General features: G+C 27.8%; 1 protein-coding gene across 5 annotated transcripts in view; it reads left to right on the top strand.

Moving 5' to 3' along the window:
• Positions 1–9,864, top strand: part of LOC106687749 (AT-rich interactive domain-containing protein 1A) — a 66,970-nt gene that overhangs the window by 568 nt on the left and 56,538 nt on the right. The window lies entirely within an intron of this gene.

The raw sequence follows: 9,864 nt of genomic DNA, 5'->3' as shown, positions 1-9,864 counted from the left end.
AAAAATTCATTGATAAAAACAATTTTTTAAAAATATAACAGAACTATTTATATACAAGATAATGAAAATTAAATTAAAAGTACAAATAAATAAAAACACATTCTCAACTATATATAATATTTTTAGAGAAATCCGAACCCTTGTCTAGAAGCCTAAACTGGGCTCCAAGAGTTCCCACTGCTTCTTTCACAGCCTTTTATATAAAATTAGAAATATTTTTAGTAAAAGTGATATATAATTTATTTATTATATTAACATTTCTTTTTAAAGAAAATAATGTAAATACAGTTTGTCTTAACATTTTCTTGAAAATGTATTACTGGACTAGATTAGATGTGCCTGTCATTACATTAGATAATTGTAACCATAATGCAGTAGTTTACATAATTATCATCTAAAATATAAATAATCTTGATGAAATCTGTGAAATTCCTTTTTAAAAAATAGTCAATAAAAAACAAATGTTTTTCGTTTTTCCTTTTTTTTTTGTTTTGTTTTTCCTGCGTTTTCTTGAAATTTATATTTATCGATGATAAGGATCATTTTATATGAAAGAAGCTATTTGTATTAGATGAAATTTTTAAACTGTCTAACATATGCTTTTATGTTTTTATTTACAAAAATTTGATGCGGTGCGTGCGTGCATCGAACAATTTTATTTACCCCCCAACTAATGTCCTCACGTTTTGAGTAGATTAATGGACTCTTTAGTTATTTTCGAGAAAAAAAAATCCAAATGGAAACCCATGAAAATAGTAAAAGTTTGAATATAAAATTCTTAATTTTCTGTTATTACAAAATTACATATTTAGTGTTCTTGAGAAGAATATAACGAATAATAACTTTTTTCCTGTCAATAATACACTATAACAAAATATAACAAAGACACTAGCATGCGCTAACAATCAGGAGGGATTGGCTTGTCTCGGTCATTTTGCAATTTGAACCTCTATTTATTTTTCCTTTATTTATTCATATTTTTTTTTAATATTTTGTATTTATCCATTATTTAGTACTGCCAGCAAAGAGAACTGATTATTTATTTCAAATAACAAAAAATTAAAGGACTTTTGAAGAAGAATTTTCAAACGTTAGTCATTTATGCCATATCAAACTAGTTTAATGAGAATAAGACCTATCTGATATTAAAGAAAATTCAATTGTACGTTGATATACTGAATCAATATTGTTAAAGTAATTTTTGAGAAAATCTATTCTATAAAGTGACACTTCTCAGTTTGCCGATTATATCGAAAAAGTTGCTGTAGCATCTCAGACATATACCACATCTAAATATGTAATTCCAGTTTTGTGTTAGGCTGTTCGTAAACATACACATAACATGCGTAAACATGTTATTTTATAATATTTTACTCAAGGTTGTTAATTATATTTATTTTTGTATTCGTTTACATATATTCGAGATGCAGTAACGAATCGACTCAATAAAGAAATGAAATAACATATAAATAAATAAATCCTGGTTTAACAGCCCTACTTGGGAACAAGAGATGGCCGATTAAGAGGGAAAGCCGATTAATGCGGAATGTAATCAATATTAACTTAACTATTTTAAATTATTTTCTACTTTATTATACTAATTAGATTTATATGTTTATGCATCTAGTTTTTTATAGTAGTTATAAAGCCAGTTATTGCGTTTTGTTTCTACCTCACTTAGTCGTTTATTATCATTTTTTGGACGGTTGTCCAGAGAGATAGTTAAGAGGGAGTCGGTTAAGCGGGGTTCCTCTTTATTAAAATTCAGTTGAACTATAATGCATTCAAACAACCCTGTTTTGTAAGAATAATAAAAAAGTATGATTTTTTCCTGACAAGCATTTAAATAAAAATTATTAAATTTTATTTTTCGATTAAGGAAATTTCTTATGGTAATAATCTTAAGCCTCTGAGTTGTTCATATGATGATTAGAAAAAAATATAAGGATAAACAAATTTATATTCTGTTTATAAGAGAAATCATTGGAGAAATATAAAACCCTGCTATACAATATTAAAATATAAAGGAAACTTCATTGGAATACTAACGGCTTTACAATTCCCAACAGGTTTCTGCTGACACATATTGTGTTTCCGGGCGTTCCAATGCTCTGGTTTTGAACCTGGTTCCGGTATATTATTGTGAACAGATTTAATTTCGATTTCATTTCGGTATAATTTGGCCAACTGTATCCGAATGACGAAGCCTTTCACAGTTTAACGCTGTCCGAGATGACATTTCATGCTTATAACAATGGTCCATGGCTTAAATTTTTAATAAAGATAAAAAGTGCATTTAAAACAAAACTAACAAGCACGTACAAGCTATCTAAACTACTGAGAAATCGAAATAGGTTGTTCACGCAAACACAAACAAATTAAGCGAGGTTTGGTTATTTGGAATAAGGATCTTAAAACGTGTATTTCCTTTGAAAACTCAAATTCGAATTTTTTTATATTTGAAATACTTCCCCTTACTGTATATTTCGCGTACAGGTCAGTGAAAGTCACTTAGGGCTAGAAGAAATTTCAAATTCAACCGAAATAAAATATATATAAATCGTTAAGAAAACATAAAATAGAATAAAATGGTCAATAATCTTAATATTGCCGTCGTTATATTCAAAATTCAGATTCTCCAGATCTTTTTTACCCTATTCGTTATTGATTTCCCTTGCAACAACTGTTTTTTTTTTTTAGACTATACTGGTAGGATATTATATTACATTGCATTAACAGTTATAAAAGTAACATAAAAAGTTTTATGAATTTGATTATTATTATTCGTATTTAAATAAGAATTCAAAATTTTCTTAGAAGCCTTCTCTCCATTTTGTTTTGTTTCTCATTTATATCGGATTAGGACATAAGAAATATCAGTTCCTAGGGTAAGAGTTGAAGGAAAGAAAAACAAACTTTAGTGACTTTATTTCATTCAAAATATTTTCCAGTTGCTTCCCTAACACCCTAAATGTTTTTTATCCCTTGTTCGAAGAAACTTTTTTAATTTAATCAAAGAACTCCAGAAATGAAAATTTTGTATCGTTTCAATTTTTAAATATTGTGTTTTATTATAAATCATGCGTTATGTGCTTTATTCTCGATCATACGTTAAAAAGTTCCTTAAAGCTTGGAAGGATGTCTTAAAAATATATATTAGATATATATATTACATATATTAGATGTATATATATATAGAAATATTGGCCTTGGGAGGATGACTTAAAAATAGAGCAAATTATTTCGAATTAAAGTACTTATTTTTAGAAAATAAAAAGTATGTTTTTTTTCATTGCATCAGAGAATAAACATGTTTCAACCAATTATTTATCTCAACTGAACATTTTTCGAAAGACACATCTTATTCAGATTTTCCAGTTATGTGAGCTCTGGCCACTTCATACAGGATAAAAAAGGTTTTGCTACATTTGATATCAAACTGCATATTTTTTCAAGTATTTATTAAGTGTTTGCCTCGAGTTGTAGTGTATCCTTTCCAAACTTAATTACACCATCTGTAAAGCACTCCGGAAACCGAACCCTTGCATTCATTAGAATATAATCCCTCTAACTGGTTTTCTGAACAAACCAGTGGTAAATAATTAATCAATAAGTTCAGTAAATAATCTTAAAATAATATTAATAACTATTATTACTAGTTATTAATAAGATTAATAACTTAAAAATTGCTTGTAAACTTAAATTGAATCACGTATCTAATGATTTTTTTTTTTATATATTGTTGCAAATTGGTCTTTTGATAAATTTAACTACATCATACAATAATTTACATATCGGCTATTTATTCAGTTTAGAATTACAGTTTAATTTTTACCCACTATATGAGTTAAATCAATATTGAAGTTTTTATATTTTATGAACTGCAGGTTAACCGGGGAATTAAACGGGTCAGTTAACTGGCGATGTCTCAGTCCCGACTAGGAAGAAAATGCGGAATTCTACTTTAATCTTATTCGAAAGCTCTAACCAATATTTTAACTACGCCGTAAAAATTGACACTGTAATAAAATATTTGTGGAATATAAAATACGATTGCATAGTAAAAAAAATCTGGTGCAGTGCGGACATCACACAATATCCTACTTGTGTTAAAATCAATCCTCACCCGTTTCAAAACAGATATTTCTATATTATTCACTACACAATACTTTCCCTCAATCAATGAGCCTTTTAATTGACTGACTCTAATTTCAAATGTTTTTGCATTTTTCTTTTTCATAAATATAACAGAAATATAAATATATAACAGTTCACTCGAATTTATAAATTGCTCTTAACCATTTATTTATTACTAAATTATTATGGAATCCATATTTAAAATACAAAGAATTATTTAAAGGAGTCATACTGTTCAATCAAAGGCTCAAATAAACATATATGAATGCATATTTAATTTTTTTTTATATTATAGGATCTTTACTGTGTGAGTTTTAATTAATATAATTAGATGTAGTGGAAATATCCTTCCTTGTTAAACTTCTTCATCTTAATTAATAATTAACAAAGTTTCAGTGCTATCACACCATCATCAGGTTATTTACTGCGACATGACAATAAAGTAAATAACTTGATGATGGGGCGGCAGCCCCGAAACGTTGTTAATGATTCATCAAAATAAAAAAAGTTAAAAAAAGAAAATTATTTTCACTGCATCTAATTACGTTAATGAAAAGTCATACAGTGAAGAACCTATAATATAATATTAAGAAGATATAAATATAGTTTTGAGTGAAGACCGTATGACTAACATTAATAGCAAATTCTTGCACAATCTTCGAATTATGCTGACAATATAGCAAATAACCTGATGATGGGGCGGTAATCAAGAAACGTTACAAATGATTTATTAAAATAAAGAACTTTAACAAGGAAGAGTATTTTAACTATATCTAATTATATAAATATTTATACGTATGTATAAATATACATATATATTTGTGTAAATATGCATAAACATATGTATTAATATAAACATAAAATAAATATGAATATTACTTAGACTAGGCCACAAAAAATATAATTTATGCCCTATCTTGTTTTCTTCAGATGATTTTTTTAAATACGCGGAGTTTTATCAAACCTATATAACTCCAGTTAAGCCTTTCAAAATACACTTAGCATCTCTAAAAATATCCATGGATTAATCAACCCTAATATTATGGATAGTAATCAATCCTAGGATGTACCCTATTGCGTTGGAAACGGAAAAGTGAAACTATGCAAATTTGTTTAAACGTTGGACAAAAGCGCAGAGAGCCGTTCCTCAGTGGGTCATGAGCCTTGTCCTTGAAAGATTTGTCCCGCTCCATGCAACATCATTACACTACTAGTTTTTCTTGCAGTAAAATTGGGACGCTACAACCCAAACATGACCTTTTTAGTCCCTCTCCTAGTGAAATTACACACTAATGTTCCAATTCAAGGAGAACACCGGCAGTGCACAATACACTGAAGACTGAAGATCACGCCTTCCCATTGTTCTGACCAGAACTTTCTCTTACACGTATCCTCGTGTGATTCGAGTCCGAAGCAATCCTCTATCCTATAATGACCGTAGGACACGATCAATAATGATTAATTCGAAATTTGGCGGTAATTAGGGAAGTAAAAGCATGCTGTGTAATGCATTCGTTCCGCGGAGGGCAAAGCCTGATTAGACTTCTAAAGTCTTATTGAATTTCACGGAGTCACCAAGGTAATGCTCAATGAAAGATAGCTGTTAAAAGAATAAACGATTATATAAAAATTAAGTAATCAAATAAAAGAAAAAATTATATAAATAGTGTTTATTAAAAAAAATAGTAGTGAGTAATGTTGAAAATTTTCCTTAAACTTTTAATAAAATTATAAAAGGGATATTGTCAACACTGTTTTTATTGGATACTTAATTTATGGAAGAATATTAATACACACTTCCACAATCGAGGGTAATGGGCAAAATTCTTAGTGTTCGTTCATACTATATATACAAGACAAAAAAATGGGAAAAATATAATGAATAAAACAATAATAATAAAAATGTATTACAATCATAAAAATTGTTAAATCAACATGATAATAACTCTAATTAAATAATAGTGAAATAATATAAACACAACGTAAAGGGAATAAAAAGAAAATAATTCCATTTTAAAACTCACTCATACCCTATATTCTAAACATAAGAGAAACAAAAGTTTTTCAGATAATTTTTTTTTCAACGTCTTCAACGTTTTTTTCGTCTTCAATTTATAACCTTCTCATCTTATATAATCTTATCTTATACTCTAATGAAAGTAATTTCTACCTGTAAAATGGATCTCGAAATTTCGGGGAGGGATTTTTCTTTAAGTTTCCGAATAAGGGCTCTTCACCGTCAGAAATCGATTGGTCTAATCATATATTCCTAGGCCACTAAAATTTAATAACAAATACGAGGAACGTGTCATTAAACCAAACTAAAAATCCGCAATAACTTATTTAGATCAAATCTCATTTAAACTTTTTAAATTTAGGAAAAGTAAATATTCCAACTCTTTAATTTCTTTTTTAATTTCTCTATGTTTCCACTACAACTTTCAGAAGTTAAATTAAACAAAATAGTGAACACATAAAATTAATAAATGTAAAGTAAATGACTTTACATTAATTATTATTAAACAAAGTAAATATTAGGACAGAATACTGGTTTTCTTTTTATTAGTGCAGCACCAAATGGTTTGTTTATACATCATCACCATATTAATTTAAAAAATAATATATGTCAACATTATCACATCATGATGATATAAATGAAACTGGAAAAAAAGAATTGATTTTGGTCTATCGCACCAATTATAAAAAATTGATAAAATATTAAAATTATCTACATAAACAATGAATTAAAAAAACAATGTACAATGCGGTTCAAATATAATTTATATTCGACACATTGCCATACGGCAAACCAAGATATAATGTAAATTGTATATGTATAATGTATTTCATTATATTATAATGTATTATGTAACCATATAAAAAATAAAGGGGTTTGAAAAAAAAATATATGCGACACAGCTAGAAGAACTATAAGAACCAAAAGTATACTATGGGCAACTGATGTGATTAAAATTAATAAAAAAATGACATGAAATATAATTCTAGCTTATTGCAATTTCAAATTTCTTCATCTACTTTTTTTTGCAACTATTAAAATTTTAAAAAAATTATGAATTCCTAAATATAATTCGAAATTATTCCTTAAGTGTGTGCCGTAAAATATTTTAGTGTAAAACGAAAACTGAGAAAACGAAAGAGAAAAAAAAAACATTTGATTGCAGACCGATGCATTGAAGGTCGAATTAAAAACGAAATGACCAAACAGACTGTCCTTGTATAATCCTTCTTTACGCATGGTCAGGAAATACTATAGTTTCTATCCATTACTTTTTGAATATATAAATTTTTCATGTAGGTTTAATAACATTTCAAATTCAAACATATGCTTTAAAAAAATAATACAAACACAAATATTTCACACAAAAACTGAAAAAGAAAATCTTTATTAAATAATTCAAAACGAATATTTACCAAGAAAAAAAAATCCTTGGTCATCCTGCTAATCGCGTCCAATATGCTGAGGTGTACATGGGAAGATAGTCTTATATTCGGAATTATTATAATGTTTATGCTTTGTTAAGGACACCAAATAGATACAATATAAATAATAATTACAATTAAATTAATCATTACTTAGCCGATAAAGATAAAAGTTTAAACTTTTGCACTCTTCAGAAATTGAGTATGAAGAAATGTGAAGTATTAGAATGAGATAGAAAAAAATATATTAAAGTTAGTAAAATATTCATAGTGATAAATATATCACAACCAATTTTAACTAGTCAAAGAGATGTGAAAATCACTTCCCATTTGAATATTGTAAGTATTTTATTTTATTGTCAGAAAACCGCTACAATTTTTACTATTAATTCAGGTTTATTGTCTTAATTTCTAATAATTCTTTTTTTAGTAATAAATTAACATATTCTAATACATGTCACCCAGAAATATGGGGAACAAAATTCAAACGTATAATTTGTCATTGATACTTTGCATGACAAGAGAGAGAAAGAAATACTTTATTCATGCTGCCCAAATATATCGGGTTGCTACATTACACAGCATACTGATCAATCCGTGACTGGACAAGTATAAGTTACATATTTTTACATGATATAATATAATACATAGATAACATTTTTTTTTCTTTCACAGTTTTCTTTTACTTTTCTTTTACAATTAATAATTGTTTGAAAATAGATAGAAATATGGTAAATTGCTATAGTAACTTATTCTAAAATTGTTAAATGTAGATAAAATATGGTGCTGGATACTCAAAAGCTTCAATATGCATAAATAAAAAAAATAAGATATGAAAATATGTGAGATAATTTTTGTTATTTTTTTTCGACCAAGACTCCCATTGGAGATAATTTATTTGAATTTATAGTAAGATTTCTTAATATTAAATTAACGCTTTATTACTTATCATTCCATATTTTTTAATTATGTATAGTGTTTTTAAATTCTAAATCTTTACTATGGGCTTAGTAACGATCCCAAAAATGTTAATAAGCCCTGAACCGATGGTAAACGTCCGAAAGGTAGACTGAAGTGTAGGTGGGAAGATTGCGTTAAAACTGATCCACTAGATTTGGGTGTGAATGAGCGCAATGAGACAGATGTATGTAGAGGTAACAGCTTCGAACCTAGGGTTCCCTAACACTTAGTTATTATATTAACACATCCATAAATTTGGTTGAGATTCTTAACTTTTATATTCAGTGATTAATTTTTACTAATCCAAGTTTACAAGAGCTTAAACTATCACACAATAAACTATATAGTTGGGAATTTCGCGGTCAATTAGGCCTGAAAGTAGTTTGCGGCTTAGGATTTGGCTGTGGTTGTAAAAAAAAAAAAAAAAAAAAAAGGCTATCCGTTGGAAACAGGTTTGGCTGGTTTAAAAACTTGGACCAAAGCCGTTCCGCTAGAGGAACTTGGAAGAACTTAGCTCATAAGGAAACTTATCCATTATAATCCCCCTATAAAAGGTTAACAGTCACTTTAAACTGCAAAACTTGTTTGTTTCCTTTAACTCGAGTTGAGGGAAAACTTGAAAATCAATCAAACTTTAGGCAACTTAAGTCAAATGCCGTTTTATATAATTCAGAACCATTACACTGTTGGATCAGTCAGCCTGAGAAGTATTAGGTTAAACTTTTGTATTTAAATGCTTTTGCAAGAACAAAGACATGATAAAAAAATATACTTGAAAAAGATTTCGAAAATGTATAAAGAAAAACATTGCACACAAAGGCATGTTTATTTGTATAAATGCAGGCATACTCCACTTATAAGTTGAGTAAGTTTTTGCTTGTACGAAAAAAAGCGTTACATTGCCCAGTAATTTATTTAATAAGTTACAATACGAGATTACCTAAACTTCCAATTAATTACAAAAGATTAAATTAATCACACGACAATAAAAAGGCCTATTTGGACAGAGTCGAAGTCTCAGGCTCCACAAGGTGTCGAATTAATTTCATACCAATTCTCACAATTCTAAAGAAATATTATAGATACATAATAAAAAAATATTTTTAAAATTTCATATCTCAAAGCCTCGTTGGTGATGAAATATTACTTAGGCTCTAGAAGTATTTCCGATTTAAATTACATTGTCATCCCTTTATAAAATATTAGCCGTTTTATTTATGTAATTTATGGGTGGCTGATTCATTTAATCGAAAGAGAATGATTTTTTTTAACTTAATTCGTTTATATTACAGCTATTCTTGTAAGCCAAGAATTATTAATATATAT

The sequence above is a fragment of the Halyomorpha halys genome, unplaced genomic scaffold, assembly GCF_000696795.3.
Source record: "Halyomorpha halys isolate HHAL.00 unplaced genomic scaffold, Hhal_1.1 Scaffold1006.1, whole genome shotgun sequence".
Classification (NCBI taxonomy): Eukaryota; Metazoa; Arthropoda; class Insecta; order Hemiptera; family Pentatomidae; genus Halyomorpha; species Halyomorpha halys.
The sequence above is the reverse complement of the archived record's forward strand: the minus strand, read 5'-3'. Positions and strand labels throughout refer to the sequence as shown.